The sequence below is a fragment of the Engraulis encrasicolus genome, unplaced genomic scaffold, assembly GCF_034702125.1.
Source record: "Engraulis encrasicolus isolate BLACKSEA-1 unplaced genomic scaffold, IST_EnEncr_1.0 scaffold_375_np1212, whole genome shotgun sequence".
Taxonomy (NCBI): Eukaryota; Metazoa; Chordata; class Actinopteri; order Clupeiformes; family Engraulidae; genus Engraulis; species Engraulis encrasicolus.
In genome coordinates this window covers 1-12,188 of record NW_026945671.1, presented here as the reverse complement: position 1 = coordinate 12,188, position 12,188 = coordinate 1, and the positions used below count along the sequence as shown (strand labels likewise).

Sequence of the window (12,188 nt, the reverse complement as noted above, 5' to 3'; positions counted from 1 at the left end):
ACTACATGGATCCTCATCACTCGCTCATATCACCCCAAAAACAGTTTACCCATGTGTCAAAACTAAATTTCTTCCCCACATATATCATCAGTAACCCCAAAATAAATTGTCCCTTTGCCATTGTGTAAGCACTGCCAGTCAAAATGGTTAGGTGTTTTATCTACGTTCAGCTAACAGATTTCGACTATGTATAAAAATGAAAAAGTGAGTGAAACCATTGAAGTTTGACAACACAGATAATTTACCAAGGACATTTATCAGTAACTTTCTTTACTGTAAATTCATATACAGAAAGTAATGCCCATATATCACAGGTTTCTCATGGGTTTGGCTCATTTCTCAAAACAGAGATAGCATTCACAAAATAACATGGACAAATGCCAAAGCAACTAGCAATTGTTCAAAACAGAATGTCGTTTGAAAAAAATGTCATGAAATTAGCCAAATAACAGAGGAAACTGTAGTATACACGGTTGTAAAATTATTTTCTACTGACTAGTAAAGTTACAATACCATCTGACCTGTTGAACATTTACTATGTAATGAAATTCTTAAAATATGATGTCCTTGACTGTTTTGGGAATTGCGTAGACCACTTTGCATATGATGACTTACACAATGAAATAATGCTGACGTGTTTTGGAGAGGGCAACCATTAGACTGAGAATTGTCTAATTCGTTTAGATAAGCAAGGTCAATTTTTTTGAAAAATGTGCTAAATCTATGCTGAATGTGTCAACTGATGGGTATTTGTACATATCCATGGCATAGATCCTTCTCAATTGCTTTGGCTCATTTGCATTCATTTAGTCCTTCTCTCAAAATTGTCTAATTCGTTTAGATAAGCAAGGTCAATTTTTTTGAAAAATGTGCTAAATCTATGCTGAATGTGTCTCCTCTTCTCTCTATATATGTTGCCCCTGGGCTCCATCATCAGAGAGCACAATGTTGATTTTCATAGCTATGCCGATGACACTCAACTATATATCTCTGTCGAGCCTAGCCAAACCACTGCCATTCATGCCTTGACTAAATGCATGTCTGCCATTACAGATTGGATGAACAGTAACTTCCTAAAATTAAATGAAGATAAAACTGAAGTGTTGCTCATTGGGCCTAAGAAAAAACGTACAAAACTCCACTCAAGCCTAGGTGACCTAAGCATACACATTAAAGATAAGGTTACTAGCCTAGGTGTGGTCATAGACTCGGATTTGAGCTTTGAGCCTCACATCAACAAGATAACAAAATCTGCTTTTTTCCATCTTAGAAATGTCAACAAAGTGCGCGGCTTGGCCCCCCGACAAGACGCTGAGAAACTTATTCATGCCTTTGTCACCAGTAGGATAGACTACTGCAATGCTCTCTTCTCTGGTCTCCCAAAAAAATTAATTGACAAATTGCAACTCATTCAAAATTCTGCGGCAAGAATCCTAACAAGAACCAGAATGAGAGAGCACATCTCTCCTGTCTTGGCAGACCTGCACTGGTTACCTGTCTCATACAGAATCGACTTTAAGATTCTGCTCACAGTATTTAAAGCATTAAATGGACTTGCCCCTAGCTATATCTCAGACATGCTCTCTTTTTATGCCCCTGCTCGAGCTCTCAGGTCCACTGATGCCAAGCTGCTAAGGACCCCCACCCCCCCGCAGAAGAAGATCGGCGACGCCGCGTTTGCCTGCTATGCGCCCAAGAGATGGAACGCCCTCCCCATCGAGATCCGATCAGCCACCTCCGTCGACTCCTTTAAGAAGCAGCTGAAGACCCACCTCTTCATCCTTGCCAACTCCTAGCTGCCAAGGCGTGATAGTGTCCCAGCTACCGCAGCGCCCTTACTACTCGCAATCCAGCCCTGGCAGGGGGCTCCCCTAGGTGGCCGCTGGTCTCTGCTTGAGGTTTCTTCCTGACTACAGGGGGTCTTTTTTCTCAGACCTCACTGAGCTTTTTTTTCCCCCTCACAAACTATGAATCAAGCGAAAGGGAGTTTTTCCTCACCCCTGATGCCACCAGGGGCCGCACCTGAGCGCCCAATCTCTGTGTGACTATCTATGACTTGTGATAGGCCCAGCCACTAAGGACCTTACGCATCTAAGAATCCTGGTCCTAACCTACGTTGACCTTATGACTCTACATTCTCTGTCTATCTCTTCTTCCTCTGCCTTCCTGCTTTTTCTGCCTCTCCTCTATACCTCTCCTTTTAAATCTATCTCTAACAATGTTTTTTACCATTTGTTAAGCACTTTGAGTTACATGCCTTGTATGACACAGTGCTATACAAATACAATTATTATTATTATTATTATTATTATTATTATTATTATTATTATTATTATTATTATTATTATTATTATTATTATGATGTAACCCACTGAAATATTACGGTTACATTTATTACCCTATTTCCTTTGTGTTTGTCTATGTAGTTGCAATTTCATTTCCCGTCCACTAGGTGGCAGTAGAGACACTGTTAGGAAGGGAGATACGTAGAGTAAGAGCACTGGTTGCTATGGATACAGAGCGAGATACCAATGAAAGGAAAAGATCGCATTGAAGAACAGTAGAGAGAGAAAGAAGATTAGAAGTTAAATTATTTACTTTACTTTCATAATACAGTTGAAGAAACGTCTTTTGTTTAAGTTGTGATACCTTTGAGAAGCAAGAATCGTATGGGAGAAGATCCGGACTGCTCTGGTTATGTTTAATTTATTTCCTTTGCTCCGGTGAGTTTTATTTTCATGTCTTCCAGCGCTAGTCGCGATATCAGCTGTCTTTGTTTTGATTCATGGTATTTGGTTAAGAAATATGATCTGAGCATAAGACACATCTTGTGAAGATGTGTTACATTCATATTGTTGTATTATTTCGTTGTGTACGCTTATTTTGAGTAACTGTGATGTATTTTAATTGTAAGCTAAAAAACCAACTGGAGTTGAACTGAACTGATGAACCAACTGCCTATGCTCGTGAATACTGTTTAGAATGTTGAGCTACTAAGCTAGCGACTGGGTTTCATTTTGTGCAGTTTATGGACTGAAAGGACTATTACGTTTCAACTACTGCACTTTGAGGTTAATTGAAGAATACGTTTCAGAAAGGACAAGAGTGAATAAGAAGAGTATTGACAGTATTGTTACCCTGCTATGCAGGTTGGTTTTTTTAGAGGTTGATTCAACGGACTTTCATCGAACTTCCCTGGCCCTGGGTACACGCGCGGCCAGTAGTGACTGAAGAAGAACGTCTGGTCTGGCCACTTGTCTCCTACTGCCGCGTCTCGTTCTCCATCCAGGCCCCAGAGATAAGGAGATCCATTGCACACACCCGCACGTGGGATACATAAATACATACTACCCGGGTAGATGGACACTTTTGGACTTTGATATTATTTATTTATTTATTTAATTATTTTATTTTATTTCTTTAAGCCAGAGCTCTGAGGTTTTCTTTTCTACTTTCTTATTTCTTCTATTTTTTTCTATTTATTCTTCCTCCTTGATGAAAAGGACAATACCAAGGACAATCTAAGGAGTCTATACAGAGAAAAGAGTTCTCACTTGAGTGTTGTTTTTACATGAATAAATGCCGGCAATGCTTTGAAACTTTACTTAAAGTGCATATCGCAGGTTAACCACTACTTTGGATCAATGTGTACACACTGTATTCAATAAATGATCCACATATATAAGTCCCTCCAAAAACGATGTTAAACAACGATTTTTGTTGTTTGTTGTGGCAAATGTGGGTTTAACCGTAACCTGGCGACTACGTCAGGCGAGGCCATGGGTGAACGTTCTAATTGTATTTGCCTGGAATTTTACATAGGTGAGGTGACTATCACTAATGATATAACGGCCGTGGCCTGCAGGCCTATAATAGAAATCGCAACTACCGGTAATCGTGCGGCTTTTCTCATGCAGGGCACTGTAACAACTTCTAAATGATTTAGTAACTTTTGGCCAACTAGTTTTAGTAGAAATGCTATTCATGCAGGGTTGCAAATTCTGCTTGGACCTATAGGCTAGACTAGGCTATGCGACATGGGCTTCTTTTTTTTTTACTAATCCCTTCATATTTTTGGGCTTGCTTTTAATCATGTTTAATTAACTGCCGATATCGTGTCAGTTAAATGCAATAGGCTGCCTAAATTACAGTCCAAATTACTGTCCATGGTGCTGAAATCGCGTCAAACTTTTCCTAGGTGCAAAACAGTAGGCTAAAGTAAGTCATGTCGCTGTTGTAAAAATCACATGGTCTATTTTCAATTCAACAGAATTACATGCAACTTCAATAAAGGTCACCCACATGCGTGTCACAAATCAATAGCAGGTAACCCACGCGGCGGTGGGACTATTTCGGTTAAAGACGTAGGGAAATCAAATTTAAATGTCAAATCATTCCAGCTTAAATATGTACATAAAAGTACTCTTTATCAGACGATATTGTCCAAAATTTCTATTTTTTTATTTTTTAAACTAAATCCAGTGTTCAAATCTGTGTTTCTATTTTCGTTATCTAATGCCGGCCAGTTAATTATACGTCAGCTTGTACACCTAAATTCGGCCAATCATATCACGTCAATCATTTTTTTTGGGTCATAGCATCTTGATTCATATGTCGCAGCTTATATACGCAACGGTTAATAATTCACCCGGAACCTTCTAAAGACGTCGAGGGGTACACTTCAGGACCAGCCGTACACTCGGCTACACACCCAGCTGTAATGGAGCCTCTCTGTTGTGTGCCCAAATCTCAAAGAGAAAAAAAATCCTACTGTGGACACTGGACAGACTTTCCACCGTTTCCTCAAAGGGCAGGCACTTCGGCGTGAATGGATAAATCATCCAGAGGGAATCTGGTCCATATTTCAAGGTAAGATGCGTAATTATGTCCAGTCACACCATTGACTGTCACGCATTAGCTAGCACAAATAAGCTAGCTCGCCAAACTTGTCATGACTCGCCTAATGAAGCGAATGCCTCGATGAAATAAATGAAAATATGAATGCGTAATTACACAACGCTACATTTATATGATATTTCCAGATCACTATTTCAAGATTATGCTTTCAATTGTTGTGGTAAGCGATCCGATGGCCACTAATGGTGTGCTACCAGAACCAGTATTTATAGCATACTAATGCCTAAATCAAGTTGTTTTGCTAACAAACTAAAATACGTACATCCTGGTATTTATGGTTACAGATCAACGCTGAGACCAAGGTTTGCTCTGAACACTTTGAGAAGCAGTGCTTTGTGAAGACCGCCTGTGGAATCACAAAGCTTATAAAGCATGCTGTGCCAACCTTGTTCGTCTGGACTTCAGAGAGGCCAAAGATGAGAATCATCATTCGTAGACCGAGGTTAGTTTGTTCAGTCAATATTCAAAATGTACATGTCTTAAAAAAGAGAATAGTTTGCCATAGGAATACATTTTAGACAAAAGACTTAGAGAATTAATGCATATGCTGGATATATATTTGTTTGCATTGATCATGTCCTCCTGAGTCATGAGCCAAAGATTTCAAACTGTGATGCTATTACATTGCATTACATGTAACTTAGCTGACACTTTCATTTTATTCCAAGAGACTTACAGTTGTTATTTGTCAGGGTATTGGTTACAGTCCCTGGAGCAATGTGGGGTCAGGTGCCTTTCTCAAGGGTACTTCAGCCATGGAGATGTAGGGAGAGGACAGGGGGATTCAAACCTGCAACCCCCAGATTGAAAGACCAACTCTCTAGGCCACGGCTACCCCACCACTAGGCCACGGCTGCCCTGTATATATTATGACTCTCCTGTCCTCCTCTCCTGTTTCTTTTTCAGTATGGATTCCATGGAGGTGGATGAAAACCAGCCTGATGAGAGAAGGGATGCCTTGAGGTATGTTAATGAATTGCACCATAGTTTGTAATTCATTACTGCATCCCATTTTATATCAGTTAGGAATTGGCAGTTTGGTCACAACTAGTGGTGTTGTCTTTTTGCCCTTCCAGCAGAGGTACCTCCTCTACACCCGTACCATGATTATGCTGTTCCACCACCAGAGGCCAGAGACACCAGAGGAACAACTTGAGGCGGCTCGCAAGCACATCATTGAGCAAGACAAGTTAATAGCACAACTTAAAGATAAAAGTGTTCAGTGTGTCGGGATTCCAGTGTGATGATGGTCAGATGTCATTTTACACAGGATTCCCAGACTATGCCACCTTTAAAGCTGTATATATGGCTCTACAGCCCACAGCCACAGGCATGGTTGGATGGAGTCAGGCTCAAAGGCTTACACAAACAGAGGTACAGGTCATCAGAAAGGCATTTAATATCCCTAAACTAGCAATTATGGACCAGTTCTTTCTCTTCCTCTGTCGTCTCAGACAAGGTTTTGCTGAGCAGTGCACTTTGGTGTGTCACAGTCAACTGTGAGCAGAATCTGTGTCACCTGGGCTAACTATCTATACTTCATGTTAGGAGTAGATTAATGTATGCCTACTTGTTTTCAAAACACTTACCCAGACACCAGAGTCATTCTAGACTGTACAGAAATATATGTGCAAACGCCTAGTTTGTAGGTACTTGACTCCGAAATCTATTCCCATTACAAGGACAACCCAACTTTCAAAGGCCTGATTGGAATTGCCCCGTCTGGTGAGGTGTCATTCGTTAGTGACCTGTACACAGGCTCCATATCCGAGAAGGAGATTACAGAATTGTCCGGCATCCTAGCAATGCTTGAAGAAGGCGATTTAAGTCATGGCAGACAAAGGGTTTCTAATTAAGGAAATGCTATCAAAATTAAATGTCTCCCTTGTGACTCCACCCTTTTTAGGCCCAAGTGGCACTTTCAGTGCAGATGAAGTCACAGAAACACAAACAATCGCAAGACTCAATCGCAATCGCAAGATAAGGAGAATAAAAGAGTTACACATATTTGATGGCGTCATACCCATGACACTAGTAGGCTCTGTTAACCAGATGTGGGCTGTGAGTGCAATGTTAACAAACTTCCAAGGCCCATTATTCTGATTTTCTGAAAAATTATCAGTCACAAGTGAAATAGGAAACATAGATTGAATTGATGTTTATTTGTACAAATCTGTCATGTTTGAAATGTACATCATATTCATGATATCATCTTATTGTACTAAATGATATTATTTATTATATATTGTATTGTACAATTCATACATCATTTCTCCCAGTAATTGTAATAAAGAAATCTGTGAAATGCAATCCTTTGTTTTGTTGTATACTGACTTTCTTAGCACAGTGCAGGCAGGAAGGAGGAGGAAAAAAACTATCAAGTTTAGCGTTCATCTCTTGGTCATGGGAAAGCTCCACCTGTAATAGATCAGAAAACAAAACATTAGAAAAATGTTGTTTACAGCATATGGGTCAATGACATTTTTTGTGGCAGAGGTCAGGTGATGTAATCACAGCTTGTACCATATTATATTAATTATGTAAATTACTTACTTTGAGATGTACAAAATAATATTTTAAACAATCCAGTAGATGATTGAATCATGTTGTGACATTAACGTACACCACCCTGATATGTTTGCCACTAAAAACATCAATGACCAATTTGCAACAGTGTGTAATAAGTCTTTGAGTAACTAACACCAAAGGCACCATGGCACCAGTACAGTAATCATGGACTATCAGTGTAGGCCTACCGAAACTGACAGAGGGCAGAGGAACACTTGGTAATATCGCTTGAAAAACTGTTTCCAATGCAGCAACATGTCACAAAGTAACTTACCAAACAATAGTGTATTTTGTCATTTTGGAAGCCTTTGTTTGTCTGCTATGCTTACTTTCTTATCACCTCACCATGTATGGCCATGTATGATCCCCCCTCCCCTCGAGGTTTACCGTATGTAGCCCATGTTATGCGTGTAGGTTTTCATCGACAACCTCTGTCGATGCTCTTTGATCTGAGTATCTGGGATAGGACCATCAACACTTTGCCCTGTCTGGTTATACTATTTGACATGCAACATGCTTCACCACAACGGCATGTTAAACGCTTGGTGCTGACATTTTAGACAGGGGAAGTGTAGGTTATCAGATCGAAACATGTAGAAAGCAGTTGACTGCAGCACGAACTGAGCAGTGTAGCTAACATGGCTAAAGTCTAATAGAAATCTCATTCTTTATTACTTTACCATTGAGTTACGTTCCAGTGTTCACGGGGTTGGACGTCTGTGTCTTCGGCTGGCGTACTAGCGTTGCGACGAGGCAAGGGCTCAAACATTATGTCCGTATGCCTTCTTCAGAGAAAGTTTCTTCCACCCTGGCGGCCTCTTCCATGTCGCGTTCCTTCTTGATAGCGTCGTTGGCGTTGGCCCGTTGCTAAGAGAAACCGGCCACAGTCAAACATGCTTGCACACCTTCTCCGCCTCAACAATCCCGCCCTCTTGATAAACGACCAATCAGATTCACTTTATTCACTCGTGTAAACTCGTGTAAAGTCGTGCTCCACTCGGGAAAAATCTGAACGACAACAGTTGGAACGGTCGTTTCCCTACGTCTTTAACCTATATTCCTTGAAAAAAAAAGTCCGTGTGTCACAAAAAAAAACTGCACTGTCCGTTATTATAGGCCTACCAAACGAAAGTATCCATATAGAAGAAATCAAGTCTTCAGTTTCAATAATCCACGTTGTGTGGCGCAAATCCAAGCCTTCCAAGTCTCTCGCGGCCAAAAGTGACTAAGCTCACCTCTGATGATATAGCCTTATGTTAGGTTACTCACGGCACTGAGACGATGCAGGATAGGCTAGGCTACTCCATGGAAAGTCTTCAAGTAATCCAAACAGAGCGGCTCAAGCAAGACAGTAAAACAACAATCGCCAGATCAAATAGCCTAGGCCTATAAACATAAATACGTTTTTAGATGCGTCCCAGCATCTCTATAAGAGGGTAGGCTATGTCTGTCCGTCCGTCTGAAACGCGTTCTTCAAATTGTTCCCTTCTGTGTCCACAAGGTGGGAGAGTTGACTACTTCGCCCAGAGCACGCAGCTGATTGCACTGTGAGACAAGTGCAGCGCGAGTACAATGCAAGTGCTGGTACATTGAATAAGAAGCAGTGATAACGCGCCAGGGGGGGCATTCAATTTTCGGCATTATTTTGCGTTTGGGCCGTGGGAGGCAACTTCGTTTCGTTTTCACCAACACCACTGTGAAGTGTGTGTCACTATGTTCACGGTCTTTACCCCCTTATGACACTTCGGCCCAAGGATGTCAAACGTGAGGGGGGCGCTTCATCATGTTGTGTATGATAGTGTCACGTTGTGCAGCTCAACTATGTGGTTTGTCAGAAACTCGCGGCAATGACAATGAAACGTGGTGCTCGAAACAAGTAGACAAATGCGCCATTTGACATACGGTGTACTGATGTTCTCGGACGTATTGCAAGGGAGGTTCATTCGTTTTCTGCTGACGGCCGTGTGGACCGCACAGGTGCTTTCCGCTGTGCCCAGACAGATTGCTTTGCAGTCGTTTGAATTTGGTAATCTCTGGCACTCTTACAATGCAGCCGACTGTTTTGCACCTTGCCGTTAAAAAGCTTGGAGCGAATGATTCACCCAAACGGTTTTATTTATTTATCATTTGTCGCTGTTTACATTCTTTCCCACTTGGACATGATGCTGAAATGGCATGGTAGACCTACTAAAGGTTGATACTAACAATGTCTGGTAATTTGTAGTGTAGGCCTACTTGAAATTTGAAATCACATGGTAGGCCGCCTAGCCCTTCGAGACTCGCACTTTGAGGCAAGCGCAATCGTAACCACTCAACGCACCCCCCCACCCCCCCCCCCCCCATTTTTTTTTTTTTTTTGTATAGTTCGAACACTGGTAGGCTATTTTACTGCCTCACGGTCACATGGCACCCTGTAGCGGTCATGATATAATATTGGCAATGATATTTATTTCATACCCGTACGGCATAATTCAATCACACACCGTACAGAATACAGGGCTACCGCTACTGCGGGCTACTGAATGGCCTCGCCTGACGTCACACAATAGATTAGAATTCTTTGAACATGTTACTGAAAATACACACTTTTTCTCATTATATTTCTTTTTCTGATGCCCTGTTGCATGAAAAAAATGATGGATAATTGTTGAAGTGGTAGAACTATCAAAGGAAGTCCATTATTTTGAATAAAAATTAACCTGAGATATACACTTTAATGGTGATAGTTGTATTATCCTAACTCCTTGAAAAGAATCTTTGACTAAGGGTGCTCGGTAAATTGCTATTTAACTTATGCAGAGTACTCTACCTTACAATTATTATTATTATCCATCTGCAGAGATGTACTAAACATTTGAGACATGTACAAAGCATTTGATATCTGATGAAAGCAATGAAAAATGCCATTCTGTTTTGGGAAATTGCAAGTTGGTTTGGGGATTTTTCCGTGTTGTTTTGAGAATGTCATCTCAGTTTCGAGAAATTAGCCAAACCAATCGAGAAAAACTGTAATTTGTACGTTTTTTCTTGAGTAATTTAACAGTGTCTCATTCATAGTATGTTAACGCCATCTACTGGCCAGTTTGTATACAACAGGTTTAATGAAACTTCTCATCTCTCGTGTCAGTGCTCGCCCACTTCTCGTCTGGAACGAGATTTCGGTTAGTAAACAAAACTTCAGTTGAAACGGCAAGCTGTTCCTTGCTCAGTGAATTGAATAACTTTAATGCTAAATATAAACTCTTCAGTTATGATTCCCACACGGGGGCAATGCCGGTAAGTTAAATTTAGTCTTACAAACGTATGTGTTTTATGGTCAATGTTTTTCCGGAAGATTATTAGAGATGTGTTCAAACAAGAGGAGCGATACTGCTGCTAGCCTGTACAGAGGATTGGTTAGCTTCCCGTGACGGCAACGTTCATTATTTTCAATAGAAAATTATATGTGATTAATGAGTTTAATACAGAGATTGATGTGTGTGTATAGATGTTTATCTATAACATATTTAGAAAGACTATTTTGCTAATAGGTGTTCCTTTTCTGTTTAGTTTTACAGCATAAATATTACCCGGTGACACGAGTAATAAAGGAGAGGAGAAAATACAGATGATCGGTGGGATGTTTCTTTATTGTTTTCCTTTCCTGGCTGTTTATACGCACTGGATAGCTGAACATGCAAACGTTTAGTGAGGCCAGTACATTATTATTATTTATCACCCAGTGAGCAAACGGAACGTCTTCTGATTGGCTGAGCAGGTGTCCTTTATTCCCCGGTAGCAGGACACCTATGATGTCATGCGGGCGTGCGGGCGTCCAAGTTGCTTCTTTTCTAACTTTCTGGCGAAGTGCCGTTGCTAGTTCTATCGCATCTGGTTGTCTAGTCAAGACCGCGTCGTTAGTTCTATCGCATCTGGTTGTCTAGTCAAGACCCCGTTACTAATTCTATTGCATCTCGTTGTCAAGTCAAAAATCCAGTCGTCAATTCTATCGCATTTGGTTGTCAAGTAACCCCAACATTCTGTGCGCGTCCTTAGACTATGCCACCGATGGAGGCGCGTCTCACTAGATTAGGAAGTGGTGCCCATAGCAACGTACAAAGCGCAGTGGTGAATCTACTTTCTCACAAAGCCTTAGATCAACTTATTAATAAATTAATACATTAATACTTAAATGCTGGTAACCGGGTGATAAGCGGAATAGCGGCCTTCGAGGTGTCCCGATATCAAGGGAAAATGGACTTGGCGAAGCGAACAGCCCTTCGGCTGCGCCGTCGGGCTGTTTAGAACGCTCCGCCTCGTCCATTATTTCCCTTGATATCGGGACACCTCGTCGTCCGCTATTCCATACTAATCATACTATTACAGAACCTAGAGAATCTTTGGTGCAGGCCCACCCCATGAGCCAATACAAATAGAATTCCATTGTTTAATACTAGGGCAACCGAGCAGTGACATTTGCCTTTGTTTGCGCCATTGTTATTGTAGATCAGCTGCCAGAAGTTGGAATGCACAATAACGCTAAGTCCCGCCCACTAATCCCGGAAGCGTGAAACTAGCTTATAGAAGCTGCGATATGATCCATGACACCCTCTGTGATGTCAGCTATGACATGATAGAATGTTCTGTGGATGTGATTAAAATTGTCAAAGTGTATGCCATTCACTTATTTGTTAATGATGGAGGCATAGCCTTTTTTACAAAGA

General features: G+C 41.1%; 2 long non-coding RNA genes across 3 annotated transcripts; one reads left to right on the top strand and one right to left on the bottom strand.

Annotated features, from left to right (window-relative positions):
- The first annotated feature begins 4,487 nt into the window (after positions 1-4,487).
- On the top strand, positions 4,488-6,843 carry LOC134443841 (uncharacterized). Of its 2 annotated transcripts, XR_010033751.1 has the most exons (4): positions 4,488-4,869; positions 5,202-5,359; positions 5,824-5,880; positions 5,994-6,843. It is a non-coding gene; the product is annotated as an uncharacterized LOC134443841 (long non-coding RNA). The 2 variants fall into 2 exon arrangements; XR_010033750.1 differs by lacking the exon at positions 4,488-4,869 and having other exon boundaries at positions 4,881-5,359.
- Positions 6,844-7,060: 217 nt separating this feature from the next.
- LOC134443842 (uncharacterized) lies at positions 7,061-8,259 on the bottom strand. The gene is made up of 2 exons (XR_010033752.1): positions 8,166-8,259; positions 7,061-7,335 (listed from the first exon to the last, which is right to left on the bottom strand). It is a non-coding gene; the product is annotated as an uncharacterized LOC134443842 (long non-coding RNA).
- Between the last annotated feature and the right edge of the window lie 3,929 nt (positions 8,260-12,188).